Raw genomic sequence first — 26,665 nt, 5'->3', positions numbered from 1 at the left:
AAAGTAAATTTAGACACTGGAGCACTTGAGGAGGAATTGAGTGGATTTTCAGCTTGGGTTGGGAAGCTGGCTCCCAGATGGATTCCAGGGCCCAATCCCTGAGCTAGATTACTCTTATACTTCTATTTCTAAAAGGAAATGGGCTGATTGGGCAGGAGGCACACTTGGCAACCAATTGGAGGTTTTCTTCAAATTCACTTGTGGGACGTGGTTGCCACTGGCTAGGTCAGCACCTATTGCCTGTCCCTAGCTGTACTTGAGAAGGTGGTGGTAAGCTGCGTTCTTGAACTGCAGCAGGACATGTGCAGTAGATTGACCCACAATGCCCTTTGGGAGGGAATTCCAAGATTTTGACCCACTGACCAGGAAAGAAAGGCGATATATTTCCAAGTCAGGATAGTGAGTGGCTTGGAGGGGAACTTGCAAGTGGTGGTGTTGCCATTTATCTGCTGCCCTTGTCCTTCTAGATGAAAATGGTTGTGGATTTGGAAGGTGCTGTCTAAACATCTTTGGCGAATTTCTGCAGTGCATGGTACACACTACGTGTAAGTGGTAGGGGGAGTGGATGTTTGCAGATCTGGTGCCAATTGAGTGGCCTGGATGGTGTCAAGCTGCTTGAGTGTTGTTGGGGCTGCACCCATCCAGGCAAGTGGGGAGTATTCCATCTTACACCTGACTTGTGCCTTGAAGAAGATTGGCAGGCTTTGGGGAATCGGGAGGTGAGATGCTACGAATCTCCAGGAGGTCAGAGCTGTCTGTCCGGTGCCAGCTGCAGAGGCAGGCAGCAGCCATGTTGGGGGCTTTTGAAGGACACCAAGGAGCTTGTGAAAGGGCCTGGAGAATAAAATTGTAGTGAAGAAGATCTTGGATGCCAAGTTAAGGTATAATGCTCAACCCCAGCATGAGCTTCACCCTCAAGTAAACACAGATGGAAACAAACTCCCTATTGAACAGTGGCAACCCCACCAATTGTGCACTGAGGTGCACCAGGCTGGCTTCATTTGGAAAAAAAAGATTGACAATCCCATTCTGTTCTGGCTGGATCCTCATAAAATCTCCTTAAAGAAGTTAATGGTCTGGTAATTGGCCAGAATACATTTCCTGAGCCATTTCCTGGCAGGTCCTTTGACAATTGACAACTGTCCCAGGAATAGTGGCAATTAGTGCTGCCATACACGAATCGAAGTTTCAAATTCTAGCACATTCACTCAGGTGACCAAAAGATTGGTCAAAGAGGTAGTTTTAAAGGAGTGCGTTAAAGGAGGAAAACATCTTAGAGAAGTGGAGAGACCAATAAAAGAGATTCCAGAGCTTGTGGTCAAGGCAGCCAAAGACACGGCCGCTGAAAGTGGAGTGATTAAATCGAGGAAGCCACTATTGGATGAGGGGCAGATATATCAGAAGTTTGTGGGCCTGAAGGAATTTGTAGAGTTAGGAAGCAGTCAAAGGCTGCAGATAGGTCATGAAGGGTGAGGAAGGAAAGGTTCCTTTGTCGTCAATACCTGGGATGTCATTTGTGAACTTCTGCTCCATCTCTAACCTCCCTTTCCTCTCCAATGCATGTTGTGTCATCTCCCAAATCCTCTCTCATCTTTCCTGGAACTCTATCTTGAAACCCTCTGCCCTAAACTGGATGTTCTTAAAGTCACAAACGACATAAAACCAGAGAGTATCGAAGAGCACTTCAGGCAATCGAATCTGTACTGCCAAAAATGCCCTACTAACAACGCAGCTCTCATGTTTCCACGTTGGACCGATAGCCTTAAAACTAATGGTGCTTCAAGCACTCATCCAATTCTTTTTAAATGTTGTGATGTTTCCTGCCTCATCTGTCTTCTGAGACAGTGCATTCCAGACCCACCACCCTCTGAATGAACAATTTTTCCCTCAAATCCCCTCCTGCATTTCACTTTAAAATTATGTCCCCTTGTATTGACCCTTCATCTAAGGGGAACAGCTGCTTTCTATTTACCCTGTCCATGTCCCTCATAATCTTATACCCCTCTATCAGGCCCTCTTTGAACCTCCTCTGCTCCAAGTATCCTTATAACTCTTCTATTATCATGTAATCTGCCTTCTTGGGATGTCAATTCATCGTTACATGACCAAATGCTGTTGTGATAACAGGAGTGTTCTTGATGCTTTCAGGCCGTACTTGGACAGTGGCATAAAATGGATTGTTTGCTTGATTTGATCAAGGAGCCTGTTTGTTAGACTGAATACCTCTGTTGTGTTGTTCACTCCTGGAGCACATTGAGGCTGCTACTTCACATTGAATCTGGAAGATTTCACACTCTGTCATAGCATCCTCTGCTTCCTTTACAAAGCTACTGCTCTTGATAGCATGCAGCGATCTGCATTTACATCCCTCGCCTGAAAGTTACATCCAGATGGTATCTCTGTAACCGGAGTAACATGTTTTGCAGGCACTTTGGAGCTGATGCAACTGGCATGAGGAAAATGCTTTGGAGTGGCTTGTGATTGGAGTTGACTGTCACTTTGTCTCTTCCAACTGGGTACTGATTAATCTGTTAGACAAGGATCAGCTACGTCTGTGCGATTTGAACACAGCACCATGCCATGTGTTTGGTTGTCATTACTGCATTATGATTGTTCCAAGTCCTGTCTTGATGCAGGGTGACTTCATCATTTACATCATAGCATTTCAGAACTGGCATTGCCATCGCTTGTTGCTTAATTTTAGAGAAAGCTTCTTCTTGTTCCCTGCGTTATTACCGCTGCAGGTCTCTGGCAGTGAGTTAGTGTAATCAGAGAATCTGCACAGTATGGAATCAGGCCATTTAGCCCATTGCGTCCACAGCGACTGTCCAAACTGCATCCCACCCTATTCATGTAACCCTGCATTTCCTATAACTTATACACCCAGGGTGGAATCGAACCCGGGTCCCTGGCACTGAGAGGCAGCAGAACTAACCGCTGAGCCACTGTGCCAGTTGATTGGTTGCGTGGTTAAAATATGTTTTGAAATTGAGTACGAGAGCAGGGATGCCTTGCTGTAATTGTACAGAGCCTTGGTGAGACCACACCTAGAGTATTCTGTGCAGTTTTGGTCTCTTTACCTGAGGAAGGACAATATGGCTATGAAGGGAGTGCAATGAAGATTCACCAGACTGATTCCTGAGATAGCAGGACTACCATATGAAGAGAGACTAGATGGGTTAGGACTATATTTACTGGAATACAGAAAAATAAGGCGTGATCTCCTAGAAACCAACAAAATTCTAACATTACTAGATAGCGTAAACACACGAAGGGTGTTTACACTCAGACAAAGAATGATGGACCTGTGGAATTCTCTACTAAAGAGAGTGGTTGGCATCAAAACAATGAATGTTTCAAGAAGGAGGTAGATGCAGTTCTTCAGGCTAAAGGAATCAAAGCGTATGGGCCGAGTGGGAACATAGTACTGAGCTGAATGATCAGCTATGATCATACTGAATGGTCGAGTAGGCTTGACGGGCCAAATGGCCTCTTCCTGCTCCTGTTTTTGTATGTTTCAACATTTCTATCCATCTCCAGCAGTGATAAGTGTGTAACTATTTGCAGCTGCTCTGTCAGCTGAATCCGTCAGAATTTTAAAATTTTGTCATTGTGCGTAGAAAAGTGACCAGTTCCTTTTCATATTGGCTTTCACTTCAACTGGTGCAGAAGAGGAAATGTTGCAGTTACTGTTTCAGCTGTAGCGTGCTTCTTATTTCCTGTACAGTGGCTTTTCCAGCGATCAGCAGCTCTGAACATTCCTGTGTCCCTTTTCTCATAATTGTGCTTTTTTACAGCTCCACAACACTCAGTTTCAGCTCCACTTTGACACGTGTGACAAGCTCACTGTGCAAACAAGCTTGGCTTCGACTCTGTCTTCATTGAATTGGCTGTAAGATGAATGTTCCAGGAAGTGCTTCACAATAGAAACCACATGATATCGCAGGACAGGAGTCACACAAGTACTGTATTGTATTTCTATTCCAAACAGAGTGTGAGGGTTAGATTTTCCAGATCATCATCCCCAGCTGTCTTCTGGACCACAACAGTGAAACTGAAGTGACCACTGTTTCCTCTCCACGCCATGCCCTAATCTATTGTACAGGAGGTGAGAGGTCAGCAATGCTCCCTGTCACCTTATTTCCGTCAACGTGTTATGTTTCTGTCGCATGTCTATCCTGCAGGAAAGCTCTGAAATTGTCAATGGAATCTGCTTTCACCCTGTTAATAGTGACCTGGAAATGTTGTGGGGCTAATGTGAACTCCAGGTGGGATGATGTGGGGGATGGATTACATAGAAAAATACAGCGCAGTACAGGCCCTTTGGCCCTCGATGTTGCGCGATGATTCTATCTGCCAACACCAAGAGAAGGCTGCAGACACTTCAATCCTGAGACAGTTATTGTCAGAGGCTCAGGTCTGTAGTGCATTCCTGCAAAGGAAGGATCTGAAACTTATATTGGAAGACCACACTAATCTCCTTTGTCCTTTCATACCACATAGACATCAATGACAAGGCCTTTATGAACTGGCCTTGAATGGTGTGGTTTGCTTGGCCATTTCTGAGGCAATTAAGAGTAAGCCACATTGCAATGTGTCAGGAGTCAAATGTAGAACAGACCAGGTAAAGAAGACAAATTTCCTTCCCTAAAGGGGAAGGTTGTGAATCTAATAGGACTTTTTTGCAGCATCCAATAATAGTTTCGTGGTCAACATTACCGAATCCAGCTTTCAATTCTAGATTTATTAATTTCAAATAATCAACTACTGTGGTGGATACAAGCTTACATCCGTAGCAAATTAACCTGGGCTTCTCGCTCACTAACCACTGACATTACCACTATTCCACTGATATCTTTATCAGGCAGGATAGACCTGGCTCTTTAGGTACAAGCTGACCGAAGTGACTTAAGACAACTTTGCATTTAGTAATGAGGCTCATAGAACATAGAACATTACAGCGTAGTACAGGCTCTTCGGCCCTCGATGCTGCGCCAACCTGTAGAACCAATCTGAAGCCTGTCTATCCTACACTATTCCATTTTTATCCATATGTTTATCCAATGACCATTTAAATGCCGTTAGAGTTGGCAAGTCTATTATTGTTGCAGGCATTGTGTTCCATGCCCCTAATACTCTCTGAGTAAAGAAACTACCTCTGACATCTGTCCTATAGTTATCACAAATCGCTCCTGGTAGGGACTTCCAACAAAACCAGAGACATTATAATGGGAAACTAATGGAGAGGGAACAGGAACTTGAGGCTCATTTCTCATCAGTCGTGGAGGGCTAAGATTCCCTCTTCGTATAGATGTGGGGAGACATTTCCCACTGGTCTGCAGTGCTGCATTCAACCACCAGGTGTCACAAAAGACCACTGCACAAATTTGATGAAGACAGTGCAATGTCAAAATCTGAAAGGAATCTTAAATTGCCTGGCTGGTGCTTGTTGTTAAAATTGTGTCTGCTAAATGAGTCGTGTTTCATATCTTACACAGCCCATATAGAAAAAGACAGATTCGATTCAATGCGCAGATTAGCTGATGTCAGCTGGGGATGGAAGTAAGATTGAGTTAGTTCATTTTTCTGGATTCATAATCAATTCCCAATATTTCTGTGCTTAAAGAGATGCACGTGGATGTTGGTTCCAGATGGCATGGAATTCTGATAAGACCACATGTTGTCTTTTACTGTTTGGACTTACATATGGAGAATAGCCATTTGACAAACAAAAATGAAAGAACTTGCATTTATATAGCATCGTTTTTGTCCTCAGGCCACCTGAACATGTTTAACAACTAATCAAGTACTATTGCATTGTTGTCACTGATGTAATATATTAAATGTTACAGTCAGTTTGGACACAGGAAACTCCCACAAACTGCAGTGCAATAATGAACAGATACAGTCCCTGATTTCTGAACCGCTGACTTACAAACGTTCACACTTAACCATGAGATGCCATATTATTATTAATTTTAAGCATGCGAACATTCAGTCATGCTTATGAACAGCCATTTTATATTGTACTGTGTTGTGTTACCGACCTGTTTACAAACTGACTTGCAAATGTACTCAGGCCATAACCTGTCCTAAACCTGGGGACTACCTGTAATCTGTTTTAGTAACGCTAATTGCCCTTCTCAGGAGAAGAATGTATAAGGGACTTGAAGAAAGGGGGAACATCAATAAAGCTGCCATAAACCCCAAGCAGTGGAGATTGTGGTAATAGGTGTCCCTGCAAGTTAATGGTCTCAGCAAGTTAATGGCCAACTTGCTATTGGGAGTGAGGGAGGAATAACTAATTGAGGTGGAGGAGATGAGCTCCTCACCTCTCTGACACACACTCTCCAGCTTACAAAGGAGCACTAGCAGATCCCAATTTTATCCCCATCATCCAGGAACCAGGATTGACACAGTATCCAAGACTTGCAGACAGAAGAGGAAAAGAAATAATAGTTTGTAAACAAAGAGAAAAACACGTCAAAAAAAAACTGTTAAATGAAAGCATACAACAAACCTTCTTTGATATTAATTGATGCTCCAGTCTGTCACATTAATTACATTTTTCTTTCATTATATAGCCTACTATTTAGACTAGCCTCTTCTGTCTAATATTAATGCTTTGACTTTGGTTGGATAAATTTCAGTCATAATCTGCATTTTATGATATGGAATCCGTTTCTTTATTGATTTTCACACATTCAAAAGTCCTTTTCTCAAATAAAAATAGGTCCAAACAAGATAAATAATTATACTAATGAAAAAGAGAGAAAGGCGTGTCATTTTAAGGATAACTGGAATGATCATCTTAAGGAACTATCCAACTCATATGTAGTAACATCTCCAGTAGAAAGTTGTCCACTCGGCATGAATTGGTATGCAAGCACTTGCAGATGGATGTAAGATCACTATAATAACTAGGAGAAACTGCTTATAAGGCTCATTCTGATCAACCACAGCAAGTGTGAATGCCCAGCAGTATACACAAATGGATCATCAATTTTAGAAGTTTTTTTTATCCTTAAACACCAACTGCCAATGTTCATCTTTCAAGGTTGGCTGATGCTTGGCTTCGGATCTCTGCAGTTGGAGCCTTAGGCCATGTTAAAGTCATGACATTCAAATGGTTATTGATTTTTACAAGCAGACAGTGAACAGGGATGAAGTCTAATCAGAACATTTTACACAGCCTGTCTTTTAGAGGGAATAATAAACAGGGAGCTGTGTGCACTAAGGTTTTATCATTACTGGAGAAATCTAGGTACTAAAATATTGACTGGGGTGGTAAAACCCCTGATATATGTGCTTGATTATTAGCAGCAGATCAGTAGAAAAAAGGCAAAGCTCATACTGATCACACTCTCTGTGCAAAACCATTAGTGATGTACACATCTGGTTACTGACTGATAGGAAGACTCTAACAGGTGAATACAATTCTCTGAGGTTATCATTACTCTTACAACAGAGGCCAAATAAACAGTCAGAAAGACAGCAACGGTCCAGATTATTGACCTATTAATTTTCCACAATTAAAATCATTTTATTTTCTGGTGCAAATTTTGCAAGGTTACAGGTGGAAAGTCCCATCTCTCGCCTATTACCTATCCTGCTTGTTGCCTCCTCAAAGAATTCTAATAGAACTTGTTCAGCATGATTTCAGCACGGTGAAGCCACGCTGACTTTTTTTGGTTGTATCATGTATTTCTAAATGCTCTATAACTATATCCTTTATTATGGACCCTTGACATTTTTCCAATTGCAGATGTCTTATAGTTACCTGTTTTCTGTCTCCCTCCCTTTTGAATAAGGCTGTCACAGGTTTCCAGTGCTCCAGCATTTAAGGATTTTTGCAATTTTACCACCACTGTATCCACTATCTCTGTAATTACTTCCTTTGAAATCCTATAATGCAACCCACTTCACTTTTATTTTGGAGCTGGGGAACATGTACGATGTGTATGCCTCTGCCAGGTCATCTTGTGTGCAGGGACACATATGCATCTGCACAGGATGCATCTTGTGGCCCTTCGCCTGTTTTCTGATCAGCCAATCACTCACTCAGCAGGGATTAATGGCTGGCAGCCTCTCATGTGGCTCACACTGCTTTCTCAGAGCACAGGGTTTCTAGAGCTCAAACCAACCTCTACAGGCTGCCTTGTCTGTTAGCGCAGATGGAGAGGCAGACTGCTTGTGATGGCGGGAAGCATTGAACAGTAAACCTTTCAGTCCAATAGAGGGTGGACATGTCCATTTGTGGCACTGTGCGTATTAGACCCTCAACACATTCCAGGAGCTTACTTGGTGAATATACTGCCTGGGCTTCAAGCCAGATGGCCATGTGTGAAAGCCCTCGGTGGTGTCTAAGTCAGTCAGAGGGTGCTGTTACACTCCGCCTACTTGCGGAGCGTTTCAGAGAACACCTCTGGGACACCCGGATCAACCAACCCAACCACCCTGTAGCTCAACATTTCAATTCCCCCTCCCACTCCACCAAGGATATGCAGGTCTTTGGACCCCTCCATCGTCAGACCACAGCGAAACAACGGTTGGAGGAAGAACGCCTCTCCCTCCTCCCTATCTTTTATCTTAGCCTGCTGGACCAACTTTCCTCATTCCTGAAGAAGGGCTAATGCCCGAAACGTCGATTCTCCTGTTCCCTAGATGCTGCCTGACCTGCTGCGCTTTTCCAGCAACACATTTCCATCTACTGTTACACTCAGTCAAGGGGCTTATCCAATTCCAGTCAGGGGGCTGGACCATGATCAGTCCGGTATTTGTTCCTACCAGACTTATTGTTTTTATTCTCTCATGGGATGTGGGTCTCGCTGGCTGCCTGTTCCTAGTTGCTCTTGAGAAGATGGTGCTGAGCTGCCTTCTTGAGCTGCTGCAGTCCTCGTGCTGTAGGTTGACCCACAATGCCATTAGGGAAGGATTTTGGCCCAAGGAATGGCAATATATTTCCCAAGTCAGGATTAGATTCCCCACAGTGTGAAAACAGGCCCTTCAGGCCAACTAGTCCACACTGACCCTCCCAAGAGTAACCCACCCAGACCCATTCCCCATATTTACTCCTGACTAATGCACCTAACTCTATGGGCAATTTAGCATGACCAATTCACCTGACCTGCACATCTTTGGACTGTGGGAGGAAACCGGAGTGCCCAGAGGAAACCCACGCAGACATGGGGAGAATGTGCCAACTCCACACAGACAGTTGCCCGAGGCTGGAATGGAAGCTGGGTCCCTGGTGCTGTGAGGCAACAGTGCTAACCCATGGAGACTAGCTTGGGAAGTCTGAGGACCCATAACCTTGCAGCCCTGCAAGTCAAGTGCAGTCAGTCCAGGGAGTACAACCAGGTCAGTCGGGATGTTTCATGACCAATTTTGGATTGCTCTCCTCCCCCAGGTCTGGGGGTGGGGCCAAGGTAACTCCTGAGGATTTGCTCAATAACAGTAATGAGATGAATCATGGGTTATTCCATGGAATGCTGGGGCAAATGGGCAAGTTAAGTCTGGTATGGACTTCATTGTTAAGGGTTACTGAGGGAGTAATGACAGTGCTTGGCGATGGAACCTTATTTTCAAGAGGAGAGGGCTGGGAGCCATGGAAAAACGTGTTCAAACAGGTTATAGTGATTAAGGCCTTTCACTGGGCAATTTGTAGAGTGGACGAGGGAATGGGAATTTCCAAAGTCATGGTCTCTGAGTGTAAAGTGAGGACATTTGCAGTCATGGAGGACATTTAGAGTTATGCAAAGGGGGTCAATGGAAATAGGGTGAGGCTGAAAGGTCATAAGGACCACAACACAAAACGAGAGCATGATCAGTTTGGGAGACTTGTGCCTCACAAGTGGAGCTTGTAACATAGACAGAACCTCTCCATGTCAGATCAAAAACAGTAACCACACAAAATGACTGACTGCGTAATGTGCAGTGGGTAGAGTAAGTTACTGATTTTGTTTCCTTCCGGGCAGTGTAAATCTCTGCGAGGGGCAATTGCAGTAATTGTGCCTCTATGGATTTAGTCATGCCACCCACATGTTTTCAATTTACACTTCACCGGCAGCTCATCCATGCTCCAAGAATACATATTTAAAATGCTGACCTCGAGCAATCATGGAGATTATGTTGTGTTCACTAATTGCTTCCTTGTCATTTCAGCTAAACAAAAGTAATCAGTCAAAGATACTTAAAAAAAACTGAAACTAAAGTTTCTCGAGCAAGCTCTGGAATGCAATGTCTCACCGCGGCCAGATCCCACACACTGAACTGTAAGTTTGCAAGGAAGCAATGTGTGGCCTGGAAGGAAGACCTTTTTGTAGGGAGGTCGCTTATGGCAGAATTCTACTCCCAATGTGGTGTGAAAACATTGGTTGTGGACAATATGGCAGGTTTCAGAGCTCATTGTGAGGGCACAAGATGAGGCTTTATTGTGGTGGGTGTGAGGCGTCAAGGGTTCCTTCAATAACACTACATTTTCATCCTAAATATCTGCTGCAGATTATCTGCTCACCTATGTATAATGCCATCATTGGAGTCATTGTAGCCTTGATGCTATTCTGAAGACACATTAGAAGGAGACAGCAACTGCATCTTCATTAACAAGCCCAGCAAAAGCAGCAAACTCAAGGTGGGGGGGGGGGGGGTGAAACAGAGGAAGTGGAACAAAGTGATGAAAAACAACAAACCTCACTCTCATTTCCTTCCTCTGCCTGAGGGACCAGGTCGGTGTTGATGAGGAATGTCCTAGTCTACTGTCACTGAGCCTACATCACCTGCAGGAGTAGGATTTGTACTAACAGGTGTCCATTCCGTTCTGGTGGCCACCGGAATTGTTATGTCAGCAGCTCATTCCACGGAGCAACTGGGGACCAATGTAACACCCCTCAGTAACATGGGGTCCCACAGCCCAAGCACTGGAACTCTTCACTGTTGCTGGCTACTCCCTGGTGCAGGCCACTCTCAGCTGCACCCATGAGAGCACCCCATCACCAAGCTGCAGAGTTTGTCACTCTCACTCCATCAATGTTCAAATTGCATGTGACCGTCAATGTTAAATTCTGGAAGTCTTCCCCATGCATCCTGGGATATGCCATGCTTCTGACATACTGAAGAGCTCCTTCCAAGGTCCTCAGGCCATTGAGAAATGGTTAGTGGGTGACATTGCTGATGACACCTTCACAAACCCCTCAGACTGATGCAGAATGAAGATAAAACACTGCTCGTTTTTCAACCAGGGGGTCAGAGGAGAACAGAGCATTAGCCTCCTGAAGGTGAGGTTTAGAAACCGGGTCTGCTCTTCTTTCTGAAGTCCAGAAAATGTGTCCCACATCATGTGCTCAACATAACGTGACAGAGTAATGCATCATCAAGTGTGAGAAGCCAGACAATTCCTCATTGAATGAGATGGGTTTGGACTTTGTTTTAATTGCTCAATGTTCAGTTGGCAGTATGACAAGCAGCGTTGAGAGTTCTGGAAAAGCACAGCAGGTCAGGCAACATTCAAGGAACAGGAGAGTCAACATTTTGGACTGTCAACATTTTGAAATGTCAATTCTCCTGCTCCTCAGATGCTGTCTGACCTGCTGTGCTTTGCCAGCACCACACTTTCAACTCTGATCTCCAGGATCTGCAGTCCTCACTTTCTCCAATATGACAAGCAGCTCCCACTTAGCGCAAAAGTGACGTGGACCTTGTTACTTTTGCAGTGCTTGATCTTTTGTTTTGCCGAATAAATGTTTCTTTTCCATATGATTGTTCACTTGACATTTTTGGGTGATTCACTTGAAAAGTACAATCCATCACATGTCTTACTGACCTCAAGGGGAAAAGCAGCGGTCAGTGTAACTGGGCACTGACTTTGCATTGTAATTAGGTTAGGTAACCCATAAAGCTTCAGTCAGGATGTAATATCTGAGAGTTGTACAGTGAAGTCTGTCTTGATAAGCAGCAGATTGAGATGAATCCTGAGGAACTTCCTTTTGATCATTTCATCATCCGTAACTCTTCAATGCTAGAGTGTGTGTAGAAATGCTCTCGGTCAGTTTGGAACCTGCAAGAGGCAGCACTTCGTGCACTCACTCAGCTTTGAGGGAGAGTGAATGTGGGAGCTGCCCATTGCACATTCCTCAGGTTCAAATGGCAATACACTCCCTTACAAACCTGATATGGAGAATGAAGCTCACCCTTCAGGCACAAGTCGGGTTGTCACTGATTCCATATTCTCGATCCTAAACTAGATATGCTAGGACTGGCCCTACCATGTGTCCCTCCACATTGTGTTTAGCTGCAGTGTATTCCTCAGGGTTCGAGGATCCCTGATGTCTGATGCTACCTACAGCCATTCAGCCCCTCGTGCTTGCTCCATCATCTGATAAGATCATGGCTGATTTGATTTTAACCTCAAATCCTTGTTCCCATCTTCCAGACAACCATTTGTTCCTTGCTTAACAAGAAACTATCCAACTTGGCCTTAAACGTATCTATCATCACCCACCGAAGAGCTCCATATCCATCATCCCCCACTGAGGAGCCTCATATCCAACATCCGCACCGAAGATCACCATATCCATCATCCCCCATTGAGGAGCCCCATATCTGCACCGAAGATCACCATATCCATCATCCCCACCAAGGAGCCCCATTTCTATCAACCCCCACTAAGGATCCCCATATCCATCATCCCTCACCGAGGAGCCCCAAATCCATCATCTCTCACCAAGGAGCCCTATATCCATCATCCCCCACCAAGGAGCCCCATATCCATCATCCCCCACCAAGGAGCCCCATATCCATCATCCCCCACCAAGGAGCCCCATATCCATCATCCCCCACCAAGGAGCCCCATATCCATCATCCCCCACCAAGGAGCCCCATATCCATCATCCCCCACCAAGGAGCCCCATATCCATCATCCCCCACCAAGGAGCCCCATATCCATCATCCCCCACCAAGGAGCCCCATATCCATCATCCCCCACCAAGGAGCCCCATATCCATCATCCCCCACCAAGGAGCCCCATACCCATCATCCCCCACCGAGGAGCCCCATATACATTATCCCCCACCAAGGGGGATTATCCCCCACCAAGGAGCCCCATATTCATCACACCCACTAAGGAGCCCCATATACAGCACCTGCACCGAGGAGACCCATATACAACACCCACACTGAGGAGACCCATACCCGCCATTCTCCACCGAGGAGCCCCATATTCATCATCCTTCACCAAGGAGCCCCAAATCCATCATCACTCACCAAGGAGCTCCATATCCATCATCCCCCACCAAGGAACCCCATATCCATCATCCCCCACAGAGGAGCCCCATATCCATCATCCCTCACCAAAGAGCCCCATATCCATCATCCCTCACCAAGGAGCCTCATATCCATCATCCCCCACCAAGGAGCCCCATATTGATCACCCGCACCGAGGAGCCCCATATCCATCATCCCTCACCAAAGAGTCCCATATCCATCATCCCTCATCAAGGAGCCTCATATCCATCATCCCCCACCAAGGAGCCCCATATTGATCATCCCCACCAAGGAGCCCCATAATCATCATCCCTCACCGAGGAGCCCCATATCCATCATCCCCCACCAAGGAGCCCCATATCCATCATCCTCCACCGAGGAGCCCCATATACATTATCCCCCACCAAGGGGGATTATCCCCCACCAAGGCGCCCCATATTCATCACCCCCACTAAGGAGCCCCATATACAGCACCTGCACCGAGGAGACCCATATACAACTTCCACACTGAGGAGCCCCATACCCGTCATTCTCCACCAAGGAACCACATATCCATCATCCCCCACTAAGGAGCCCCATATCCATCGTCCCCACCGAGGAGCCCCATATCCATCATCCCCCACTGAGGAGCCCCATTTCTATCATCCCCCACTAAGGAGCCCTATATCCATCATCCCTACTGAGGAACCCCATATCTATCATCTCCCACCGAGGAGCCCCATATCCATCATCTCCCACCAAGGAGCCCCATATCCATCATCCCCCACCAAGGAACCCCATATTCATCATCCCTCACCAAGGAGCCCCATATACATCATCCCTCACCAAGGAGCCTCATATCCATCATCCCCCATCAAGGAGCCCCATATTGATCACCCGCACCGAGGAGCCCCATATCCATCATCCCTCACCAAGGAGCCCCATATCCATCATCCCCCACCAAGGAGCCCCATATCCATTATCCTCCACCAAGGAGCCCCATATCCATCATCCCTCACCAAGGAGCCCCATATCAATTATCCCCCACAAAGGAGCCCCATATCCATCATCCCTCACTGAGGAGCCCCATATTCATCACCCTCACTAAGGAGCCCCATATACAGCACCTGCACCGAGGAGCCCCAAATACAACACCCGCACTGAGGAGCCCCATACCAGTCATTCTCCACCAAGGAACCACATATCCATCATCCCCCACTAAGGAGCCCCATATCCATCATCCCCACCAAGGAGCCCCATATCCATCATCCCCCACGGAGGAGACCCATATCCATTATCCCCCACCAAGGAGCCCCATATCCATCATCTCCCACTAAGGAGCCCCATATCCATTATGCCCCACCAAGGAGCCCCATATCCATCACCCCCACCAAGGAGCCCCATATCCTCTGCTGCCTGTAAGCAGGTGTTTTTTAAAAAAAATCTTTCTACCCCTTTCAAAATAGGCTATGGTGTATTGTGCAAAACCACATTGATTTGAAGTCTAATTTTTAAATGATGTACAACAAACTGTCTTTAGGGTTTAGCACAGAAGTATCGTTTATTCACACATTCACACCTGGGGCATGATTGACATATACACACGCGCACACATGCTCGCACATACATACATACATACACACATGCATACCCATACATACATACGCACACGCATACACATGCGCACCCATACACACACATACACAATACACATACAAGCAGATACATACACATAAATACGTACATACACACATACACAAACATAAATAAACACATACACACCCACTTATACACACATACATGTATATATACACACATATGCACACACACATGCAAGTAAGAAAAAAAGATAACAAAGAGGTTGCAATTAAAATGAATTTAAATTAATATTTAATAAATTAAATATATGAATATGTTATTTTTGTCTGAGTCCAGAAATGTAGAGTCCAGGGAAGAGGTTCAGATTCAGGTGAGGGCAGTGGGGTGGTGTTACAAATTTCCTTGTGAAGCTGAAAAAGATGATGTTGATGCATAGACTTGGTCTATTCTGCCGAAGAATTTATGACTCTTTTCCAGAGACTAGGTTTTGAAGACATTTAGACTGGAGGAATCTGGTTTTCGAGAGAGCGACCTGTAAGTAGATTAGATGTTAACAAGTAAGACTGGATGTTGCAGGAAGCTAGACTCTTACCAGACAGATGCAGTGTTTTCTCGGGACTACAATTAACCTCTCCAGACGTAAAATGGTTTTTGATCAAGTAATATTCCCAGGTGAGTCACTTTCCAATTTAGCAATGAATTTCTGTGCCTCTGGTCAAAGACCATTATTTGTTCCATAAGGTAAATATTGAGCCATTAGCACACTTTAAGCATAATCAAATTCAACTGCTCCCCTTTATTCTCAGTCCCTGCTGGGGACACATACTACTAACTTGTCTGTTGTACTGGTTGATTGCAAGATACGAATAATACAATTATGTTGAGTTCCAGAAGTTGGTCTAAACTCTGTCTAGGTTGATACTTACTAAAATTATCATCGATTTGCCTCGTGATCAGCAGATGTTCTTCTTTTAAGCCCAGGAGTCTATTTTATAAACTAAACATACAACTTTTATAACAAAAATTTATTTCTCTGTATGTCTTGTAGACATAGTATTGTTCAATCATTGAGTGTACCAAGACCACTATTGTACAATGTACACCTTGCTAACACATTTCCACTGAACTCTTTTCTGGCAGATGAACATGCAATGTTTATTGTTCAGTGACCCTGCTCTCGGGAAGTCTGGTCCCTGCTTGTGCAATTTTGTCTATGGTCAGCCTACCAGATTGGCTGTCAGTCAGAGCTATCTCCCATGCACTGTTAACCAGCTGTAGGTTGTCTGTTGATCCTGCGCACATGGAGATCTCAGGCTGCCCAATGTCAGAGTCTGCCCCAGTCCAAAGGAATGCAAATCACTTTGAACAGCATGTCACCTGCACACTATAGATGCATCAAAATAACCCATTGAACACACTTGGACGTGTAGTCCCTATTGTAACATAGAAAACATGATGATTAATTTGTGTTTTCTTTTTTATGTCTGTTTAGGGATAAAATAGTGGAACACACTAGATATAACTCGCCAACTAGTTTTCATTTTTGTGTTGTAGAATCTCTTAGATGCACCAGAACTGGCAGATAATGCCTTGATTTCATGTCTGAAAGACAGCACCTCTGAAGTGCAGTGCTCACTTAGTACTGAAATGGGGGTAAATTTTCCTTTCTTCTGTGTAAGGGAACTGTGCAAAATGACATCGAACACAAGATACAGTGAAGAATGGACCAGCTCTGTGCTGTCTAGTATTTCCAGCATTAGGTGTTTATCTGGAAACAATGAAACAGCTTGATTTAATTGGAAAGGTAAACCTAAATTTTCCTGAAGTGGACATTCCTTATAGGACCAAGGCTGAGTTTTTCCAATGAGTTGTGCAGAAAATGTGAAGCTGAAGATTGTAGAGGTAGAAGTAGTATGAGGCCATTTGAAGTTGAAACTGAAGGATTGAGTTCAATACATTGCACAAAGAGTGTGCACAAAAAAGAGAGATAGAGTTAACCCAGACAAGAAAGGACTCATATATATCGCCTACTGAATGACAAGATACATATATATAGGCTTTGGACATGCCACTCAAGATGGAAGGCTAGAATGGGAGTGCAGAGACACTCAAAGCATAGGGAAATTTTGCTCCGTTGTCACATTAATAAGCCTGAGTCACAAACATCAACAATGATGGGCCTCATGCCAGAATTCACTTTCCACAACACAGGGGATGTATGCTGTACTCTGGACTGACGCCAAGAGGCTGCCAGCCTCCACTCTTGTGTCAAGAACTCCGGGACAGCTGCAGCTGCCTCATTCCAAAAAGGCCAGTGTGGAATATCAGTGGGAGAGCAAGGGCTTCAACAATGCATCTCCTGTCGGCACTCAGATACAGCCAATACTGTTACCTGCAACTTTGTCTCTTGTATGCAGCCATTCAAAGACTACATCGTTAATTGGGGAATGGGGCTGCTAGAAGATAAATTGAGTTGTGGGTAACCTATGGCTTGCTCATTAGCACCCCATGGCAATTACTCATAGTCTTCCTGTGCTTTCAACACCACAGCAGGGGGTCGTATTCAAAAGACATTTGCTGTCATTACCGTCGCTGTTGGCTGGACTCTGTTATGCCACCTGCTACATAGGAAAAGCTGCAAACTATTTCATTAATCAGTAATAACAAATATATTCCAGTGTTAAGGAAGATCTCATAACGAATGGGAGGTGTTTAGAAATGAGTTATTAATGTCCTTCTTGTACACTGAATTAATTCTGTGTTCCACGTTGCCCATTGAAAATTCCATTCATGCATAATACATTAAACAAAAGTTCTTGATTTTTGCATTAATAAGGATTGCTACAAATGCGGAGGGGATTTTAACACTATTCAGTATGTCATGAGAATCATATCTGTCTTGATCTTCTCTGCTTTTGTGCCTCTTGGAAATTGTCTTCCAGAGAATACATTCGCATCTCTGTTTTGTTGTAAATTAGAATGTATTAAGGTACTGAGATGTTCTTTCCAGTTGCTATGGCTGATCGACTGTCAGTTGACGACAGAAACAAGGGCTGGGAATTGACAGAAAAACTTGGCTGAGGTTCATTTGGCATGTCATTTTACCACTGTGTACGATCTTCAGCCTTGCCTTTTATATCGGAGGCTTCACTGAAAATGAGCCATAGCTAATTTAAATATTACAATACAATTACATTGAAGTCAGGATTTGTTTTCCTGTCTGGTCAATGTTTGAGTTCTCTCTTAGTCCATCTGGGGTGAGCTTAAGGCAAGCTTAATTTTCCACATTATGCCATTACTAATTCCTCTCATAAAAGTTATTTTTTGTACGTTAAAAACTTGGTTTCCTCCTAAGAACAAAATGTTTAAGTGGAGTCAGACACTGGCCAAATATTGTGTTCCAATCCACCACAAAGCTGACTACCATACAAAAACCACAAATTGTCAAAGGCAGCATCCCCTTCAATGTGTCTTAATTTCAGTTTACCCTCCCGCACACCCCCACTCACCATCAGCATCATTTCAATCCAGGCGAACGTGGGAATCATTTACTGTGTCAGAACTCTGATCACACAGAAATCAAACAGGAGAGTGGCACAGCAGTCCATGGTTACAGCACTGCCACATTTTCTAACAGTAAATAATCATTGATGGCTGCAACGTGTGTCCGGGACGGAGATTGTGTTGCCAAGAGGTTGTGTGTCTAACCTTCTGAAAATATGCATGTGCCAAGTTGCCTCTCCTCCACAACGAACAAACAAGTTAACCAATAGCTAGGCTTTAAGGTTCGCTTGGGACTTTCCATTGAAAGTAAATATTTAGCAGGTTGATGGGCAATAACTTGTGTGCTGTGTACTTGGGTCAGCTACCTGGTAGAGGGTGGTTTGGATAATATCTTTTAAGTCTTTCGGTATTGTATACAATTTTGAGCCTGGCTTCCATCCCCTATCAGGCATTCTCCACTGTGTTCCTGTGGTGCGAAGGGTCGACTGTAGTAAAATCATTCATACAGTACTTTGACAGCCATCAAATATAAGCTTCCGTGTGTGTCATTGCATTATAGTTTGCTCATAAACTTTGTTCCATGCCTTCATATCTCATAGGCTTTCCTTCGAGCTGTGCCAGACGCCTTTTATATCCTAGCATTTGGAAAGAATGAAAAGCACATTTCAATATGACCAATGAGCAAGTGGTCAATCAATGGAACAGGCTCCCTTTGGGAGCAGTCTAAGCAGATAATATTGATTCAATCAAGTGCAAGATAGAGATATTTCTGTCAGGAAATAACATTTTGGTATCGGGTATCTTGGTAATTTGAGACATGTCACTGGTAAGTGAAGCGTGCTGAGAGGAGCAGGTGACTTTGGATCTACACTTCCCAAACCTTGCTATCCTTTGGGATTTCCTCACTCAGTGCCTGTGTCTGCTGCAGTCTAATTGATTGGGATTGATCGCTATGGTCAGTCAACATTACTTTATTATCATGTGACTAGTGGGATGTAGAAGCTGAATGAGGTGAACTTTGGTCCCTTCTTGTCTGTCAATTCTATATGCTTCCGTATTCCAGTGTTTTTAAAAGTGGAAAAGCATTTCAGAACAATCTCAGAATAAGGGGTTGCATATTTAAGGCAGAGATGAGGAGGAATTTCTTGTCTCAGCTGGTTACGAATTAGTGGAATTCTTTACCGTAGAGGACTGCCAAAGCTAGGTCATTAAGTATATTCAAGGCTGAGAGAGGCAGATATTTAATCAATAAGAGAATCAAAGGTTATGGGGGAAAGGCAGGAAAGTGGAGTTAAGGATTATCAGGTCAGCTATGATCTCATTGAGTGGCAGCGCAGACTCAATGGGCTGAATGGCCTTCCTCTGCCCCTAAGCATTTTGATCTTATTCTGTTTGCCTCGCCATTTCCTTTGAGGGGTCCTTTTCCTTTAAATAAGGGTAACTAAGGTGTACAGTTTCCTGCCACACCCCTTTGGCAAGGTGCTGGTATCACCAAACTCAATACCATATGGAAGTTCATCATCAATAAATCAGAGAATCTCGTTAAACTCACTGGCCATTGATGTTGCAGCTTCAACATCAGAAATACAATTAGAGAACAGGAAACAATGGTAATTTGTTCACAAAAAACGGGGAGTGGAGCCTGAATAGTGTGGGCAAAGATGGGAGTTGTGACAGAATTGTGTGAAAAGCCCAATGAGGCCTATCTCGACATCAGCAGTAGCCAGTTAATAATTTAAGGGCATTATAGCTTATTAAATACCTTATCAATGGAACAGGCCACTTCATTAATTTTCAGCTTCCTAATTTTACCAAATGTGCTAAACAAACCAGATACTGAGAATTCTCAACATGGAAGTCAGAGTGGGTAGCTGCGGACTCCTGCTCACCACTGGGCGTGAGGAACAACCAATGGACACTATCCAAGAGTGCCAACCACACTTACCCCTTGTCCATGGATCTTGTCACAGTAAATCAAGGAGAACCTCTGAGACCAGTCCGGCGGTTTGGCCATGATCAAGCGTCCGGATATGGTATTCTTGCTCAGGGCTCCATGCCCCTGATATTCACATGGTGATCACGTCGTTCCATGGCGGTCCCTCCAGGGAGCTGGAGGAGGAGGGGTTAAATCTATAGCATCAAGCAAGTAGTCTGAGAACTTCTTATCTGACGCCTGATTGGTTCGGCCACTCAAGGAGGTGGGTTTCATCTGCAGAAACTAAAAACCTTGAAGAGGGAATGGGGTTGGGGGCAAGGGATCTGCTGCTCTGGGCAGGAGACTCAGGAACCTATTCATTGAGGATGCAGGTTGTGGAGGAAATGGGGGATGATGATTGGGAACGTGTTGGCGGCAACTGTATTCATGACCATACCTGCATGGTCATCTCATAGGCCAGGGGCTGAGGGGGCAAGGTGGACAAGTGAAGCCTTATGTAGATGGGTTGGGTGGACCCCTGGGGAGGTGTAACATCAATAGTTAGACTATCAGGGAGGGCATCTAGATGTTTGGGTGCTCACTGACAATGTGGAGGCAGAGTCTGGAAGCCACTGGCTGAAGGACATTCCCAGTCACATGCCATAGTGTTGGAATTTGAAGTAAATGTTGAAATAAATGGCTGGAATGGACAAGTTCATTGTCTTGATTTCTGAGGGAGTGGGCTACAAAGCCCACCAATGTGAGGCCCCTTAAGGGAAACAGCGTTACGCATGAAGCCATGAGCTGTACAGGACACAGGGCTGGGGGCTCCCTAATCCCTGATAAATTGTAGTGCATCAGCTCCCTGCACCAGACATTGATGACCACCTCATTCACACCCACACCTTTGCACAGAGAAACGAGGGGAAAAACAAGAGGTGTGTTAACATGAGGGATAATGAACTCAGCCCTACATGCACCTTGTTCAGCTCACTTCCACATGTTGCAATAGACTCTCAACATGGATAGAAGAAGCCTGTTTGGCTGTGAAACACTTTGGCCAAGGAGGTTTGGTCGGGTGACCGCAGATGGGATATTTGTGTCTGGACAACCCAGACATGCTGAGGGTCACCTTGCCGGAAGCAGGCAGACTTGGAGTGAACTTTCAAGGGTCAGAGGGGGCAGACAGGGTGGAGGTGGTGGTCCCAGGCACCGTTGGAGTCTCTGAAGAGGAGACATTTAAGGAGCTTGTGTGCAGTTGCTTTTCCAGCTAGGTGTCTGCTAGCACTGCTCTGACTCCTTCTGTGGGTTGCTTGCCAGATTCCCCATCTCCCTGTCGCCTGATTCCTGAAGACCAGTGGCTGGGGCAAGGAGTGCAGGTCGCTGCACCTCTCCAGCAGACCCTGAGGGTGCTGGACCTGGTTCTCTTACAGCAGCTACCAACCTGTCCATGAAGGCGGTGAGGTGATCACATGCTTGGAGCAGCTGGGTCCCCTTAGCGTAGCTGCAAGCCTGCAGCCCCTGGGTCATAAAGCCCATTGCCTCTCACATACGGGTCAGCCTCTTCCTGTTCCTCCCTGTGTGTGTGGATGAAGCCCCTGGTTACTGACACCATTGGGTCCTCTTGTAGCTGAGGGGGGAATGGGGTGGCTGAGCCAGTGCCTGGTCTCTGGAGTCCTCCAAGTGTCAGTGACCTTGCCTGTTTCTTCCTCAGCCAGCTGTAGAGCTGTCACAGCAATGTTCACACCAGATTGTGAAGTCAAGCTTTCTAAGGCTACCATTTCCATGATATGGGATGATGGGGTGTGCGGGATACAGCCTTGCCATTACCCATCATGCTCATCCTTGATGGTTGAGGTAGCAGCTTCTGAAGGAAAGGCCATTTCTTCACTGAATGCATGGACGTGCAACTGGTACCAGCAAGACATGAGAAAGAAGATAGCCTCACCAATGGTTCAGAGGGTTGTGCAATGAATTAGACTGATAGTGGGATTGCAGCAAAATGAAGAGTGGTGACTTCCTCATTTGACAGGACTAGGGATCTCAGTATCCTTACAGGAATGCTGCTGGTCTTCCCCTTTGAGAGATAGAATTCTTTTCCCATGGTAGGTGAGAGGTTTGATGTAGGTCACCTCTGCTCCCATCTTTTGGTCCTATTGTGGGCTGACTTCTTCTGGAATCGGAGAAAGGGAATACAGAGTGAGGTGAAAATGGGCGGTGATAGAAAGACGGTGAGGTGTTCTGAAGGACTGAGTAAGCGGTATAGGTTTCCAAGGCTAATGGTGGTGATTGCTCGTGAGTGTTTGAAGGTGTTGCAGACCAAAGTGAGAATGGCAGAGCATGAGCCTTGTTGGGAGGTCTGTGTGCAGTCGCAGAAATAGAGTGAGTGTGAGGCAGCAGAGACACCAATGTGTCACTTACCTAACAGAACACTGCTACCCATTCCTCAGCATTGTGGAAATGGTACTGATCCAGGTTCTCACCTCAGGCATGGTGCTGGGGAGAGGATGTCTCTCTTCTGGACTCCCCATCTACCAGGACCCTGTTCAGGTCCCTGTTGGAGAAATGTAGCATCAGTCTCCTCTGACGTGACACAGTTTACATCGGGCACTGAGCAGGGCAGCTTCACTATACCAGGGATCGTCTGGATAGACTGCAGCCTCTTACAAATTGCATGGGCACCAGTGATGTCGATGTTCTAGCTGATATCCGCTTAGTGCCGAGTTGTTCCAGGAACACCATGTCCTAAGAGCTGGATTGAATTGGACAAGTGGGCTGCCACAGGGCAGAAAGGTAGTGAATGAGGTGAGTTTGGTAAGATGTGGCTGAGAAATCTCATTACTTCTTGCAATGAGAAACCCTCCAAATACCTTGACGCAACTGATATTTCGCCAAAAAATGTCAGATATAGCCTGTGGTTACTGTGTGAAAGTGAAATTTATTGCATCCACAGTTGTATATGTGTCTTACCTCCAGATATAAAAGCTATTTTCTACTTTTATTGATTTACACCAAGTTGCAGAGCTAAAAGCTATTCCCAGTCCATGACTCATTGAGGCACTGTATCGTGTTTCAGGGAGAAGTCTAGTTAAAAAAAAATGCTCTTCACAATTATTAAGGAGATTTCACGTTTGGGGCAGTCAAAGATACTTGTACTAAAATTTTAACTTAGAATGCAAATTGGCCAGGCAGATTGGGATAATGTTGTTTGATTAAAATAAAAGCTCAATATTTGATAAGTTCCACAAGTGACTCATCTCCAAATGTAAAACCTTTCTTAATGTTGTGTCGCCTTATTTCAATGGCAGCATTTTAATCTTCTGTCAGGTGGGTTGTGAGATCAAACACAAATTCAGGGATTCAGCACATCATCCAGCCTTACACTTCAGTGCAGGAGAGTTCTCACTCTATCTTGGATGACATTTATCCTTCAATTAATACAACCAAAAAACGCATTCGCTAATTGTTTATTTCATTGATGTTTTGCTATTTTGTGGCATCTTGTCAAGCACAAGTTGGCTGTCATGTTTGCCTTCACAACAACGGTGAGTATGCTTCAAAAGTAATGCATTGTCTGTGAGGCATTTTGGGATCTCCACAGGATGCAGGCAACACTTTATGAAGGCAAATTCTTTCTTTCTTCTTTTCGAATTAGACTCCAAGTGGCTTGCAAATCAAGTTTGTCTTCTGTGTTTTTAAAGTTCACATATTAAACCTCAAAGTGGATTCCTAGTTTTAAGAGGAATTCGTTCAGGGTGACCTTTCCCCTTCCCTGTAACACTCCATCATGTCAGCAGGTACTTCTCTAAAGGGTTCCACTAGTGTCATCTGTGAAACTGGTAATCAAGAAATTTCTTTTTCTTCTTTCATGAGATACAAACATCAATAGCATTCATCCTTGGTCGATCTCCACGTGAGACAATGAGTCACCTTCTTAACAATCGCATTCAATCTCCTGCAGGTCCACCCACCGGTCTGTGGGAAGTGAATTCCACGAATTCAGTGCCATGACAGTGAAAGAATTGTCATATAGTTTCAGACTAGGATGGTGTGAGGTTTGGGGGCGAATGGACGTGGTGGTGTTCTTGAGTTTCTGTTGCCAATGTCCTTCTCTGTGGTACATGTCATGAGTTTGGAAGTTGCTGTTGAAGAGGCCTTGCTCCAGTGCATGTTGTAGATAGCACATACAGCTGCCACGATGCCACTTTGGTGGAGGGAATGTTTACAATGGTGGATACAGTGCCAGTCACTGGGGCTGCTTTGTCCTGGATGGGGCTGAATTTCTTGAGTGCATTTGCAGCACCCATGTATTACCCTCCTGATTTATGCCTTTGGATGGTTGTCAGGGTGTGGGAAGTCAGGAGGTGAGTTACTCATCCAGAATTTCCAGATTCTGATCTGCTCTTGTAGCCACAGTATTTACACAATTGATTCACTTCACTTTCTGATTAATGGTGATCTTCAGCATGTTAATTTTTTGCAGCAACTAGTCAACAGGAGACTTCTTTGCAGGAACATCTTATCTTTACTAACAGCTCTTGCTACTAGTCTAAAATTTATAAAGTTGTTATTTTTGGAACAATGTTTTTAATTTAGTGTAAAATGGAAGAATGAAAGGGGCCACCTGACCTGTTCTGGATTCTACCCACCAACATTCTTGGGTGATTTGGTTGTTAAAAGTTAAAGGAGGCCTGTGTTGTTTATTGAGAAGAAAGTGCAGACTGTTCATATCTGTGGATAATGGTAGTGCATTATTCATGACTGTGGGCAAACTGTTTGTCACTAAGGTGTTAGGAATGTCAGATTTTATAAATGCTTACACTTTAGACTACCTTTTTAATTTCAATATAGAATTGAAGTTGAAATTTAGAGATAGCTAATTAGCATTTCTACCTGGATACAAGGCCTATGTGATTCACATTGCATGGAGATAGGTTTTGATGGGGGTGAATCCATTGAAGACATTCTGATATTGGCTTATATAAGGATATAAGGTTTTTCGAGATATCATTGAACCTGTTGGAAACAGAATCATTCTGCAAGGGTTGAAGAGAGAGAGAAAGAGAGAGAGAGAGAGGGCAGTGAGTTAGTAGTAGGCAGTCTCCAATATACATCACATAACTTGTTGATGGGGTTTCATTCTCTGGTTGAAGAGATTTAAAGAGGGAGAAATCTTTATGGTAATACGCACTGTTAAACTTAATTTGGGGATTCAAAATTATCTATTCAGAAAAGGAAAATGGAAGGACTTGAGGATAGATTGAAGCATCCAATTAAAGGACACATAAGGAATAAAGGATGGATGCTGAGGGGGAATATATGGTCATTGGGAATCTTTTCTGGACTTTGGGTTACTGATAATGTTTTCACAATTTTGCTTTTGGTTTGATTAATACAATAAAAGTCTTAAAAAATATGAAATTTTGACATATGATTCACTGACAATTCAAATGTCTATTTAAAAGATATCACTTTCTAAAGGAATTGTAAAATTCTGAACTTGAGTGTGATTCAGTCATTGCATAAGCCTATGTGTTTCTTCACTGCGCCTCAGGGTCCATATACACTGCTCAACAGTGTTGATTTTAATATTCAGGGTAAATACTTGCAATTCATATTGCTTACACATATTGCTACTCTGGCAATGCTTGCCTGTGGGTTCACCATGTAGACAGCCCAATGGCAATGACTTTAAATACCCTTAATCTGATGTAACCTCCATACGTATGCAAGAAAATGCAAACATGCAATTGGTAATGCAAAAAGATACTTAATTCTTAAATTGATTTAAGGGGAAATTAGATAAGTACAGGAGGCAGGAAGAGAAGTAATACCAACAGCAAGGTGGGAAGAGGTTCAAACGGTGAACAAACACTGGCAAAAAGCAATGTGGCTCAATGGCCTATTTCTATACTGTGTGTTCTGTATAGTCACTTGTAATTCTGTGTAAAAATAGTTGACAAAATGATAAGATAGGTAACACCGAAGTAAATGACTTTGAGGAAGTTGAGAGGTCTTGAAACATCAATGCTATTTCAGTGTCTGTGCCATCTGTTGACTCAGAAACAAGCTGTTTGTGCTTTAGCTGCAGGGTAGTCTTGTACAATATCTGAGTTGTGGAACGAAACTTGCAGTTCATCAGAGCTGAATTGCACCTTCTTCTTCCATCTCAGCCAGAACTCAGTCAACTCTGTCACTATGTCTCAACTCAAACAATCAACACTTTACTCCTTGCAAATTACTCTACCATCTTCAAATTCCCTTTCATCTTCAAAGCTCTTGAACGTGTTGTTACATCTCAAATCTGTCCAAATTATTTGCAGAACGCCATTTTTAAATCCTTCCAATCAGGTTTTTGCCCGACACAGTACAAAACAGTCACGTCCAAGTCATAAATAACATCCTTTG

The 26,665-nt window shown here is 44.2% G+C and overlaps 1 protein-coding gene across 2 annotated transcripts in view; it reads left to right on the top strand.

Moving 5' to 3' along the window:
• Positions 1-26,665, top strand: part of LOC122548665 (sperm acrosome membrane-associated protein 1-like) — a 206,112-nt gene that overhangs the window by 53,316 nt on the left and 126,131 nt on the right. The window lies entirely within an intron of this gene.

Source organism: Chiloscyllium plagiosum, chromosome 3 (assembly GCF_004010195.1).
Source record: "Chiloscyllium plagiosum isolate BGI_BamShark_2017 chromosome 3, ASM401019v2, whole genome shotgun sequence".
Taxonomy (NCBI): domain Eukaryota; kingdom Metazoa; phylum Chordata; class Chondrichthyes; order Orectolobiformes; family Hemiscylliidae; genus Chiloscyllium; species Chiloscyllium plagiosum.
The sequence above is the reverse complement of the archived record's forward strand: the minus strand, read 5'-3'. Positions and strand labels throughout refer to the sequence as shown.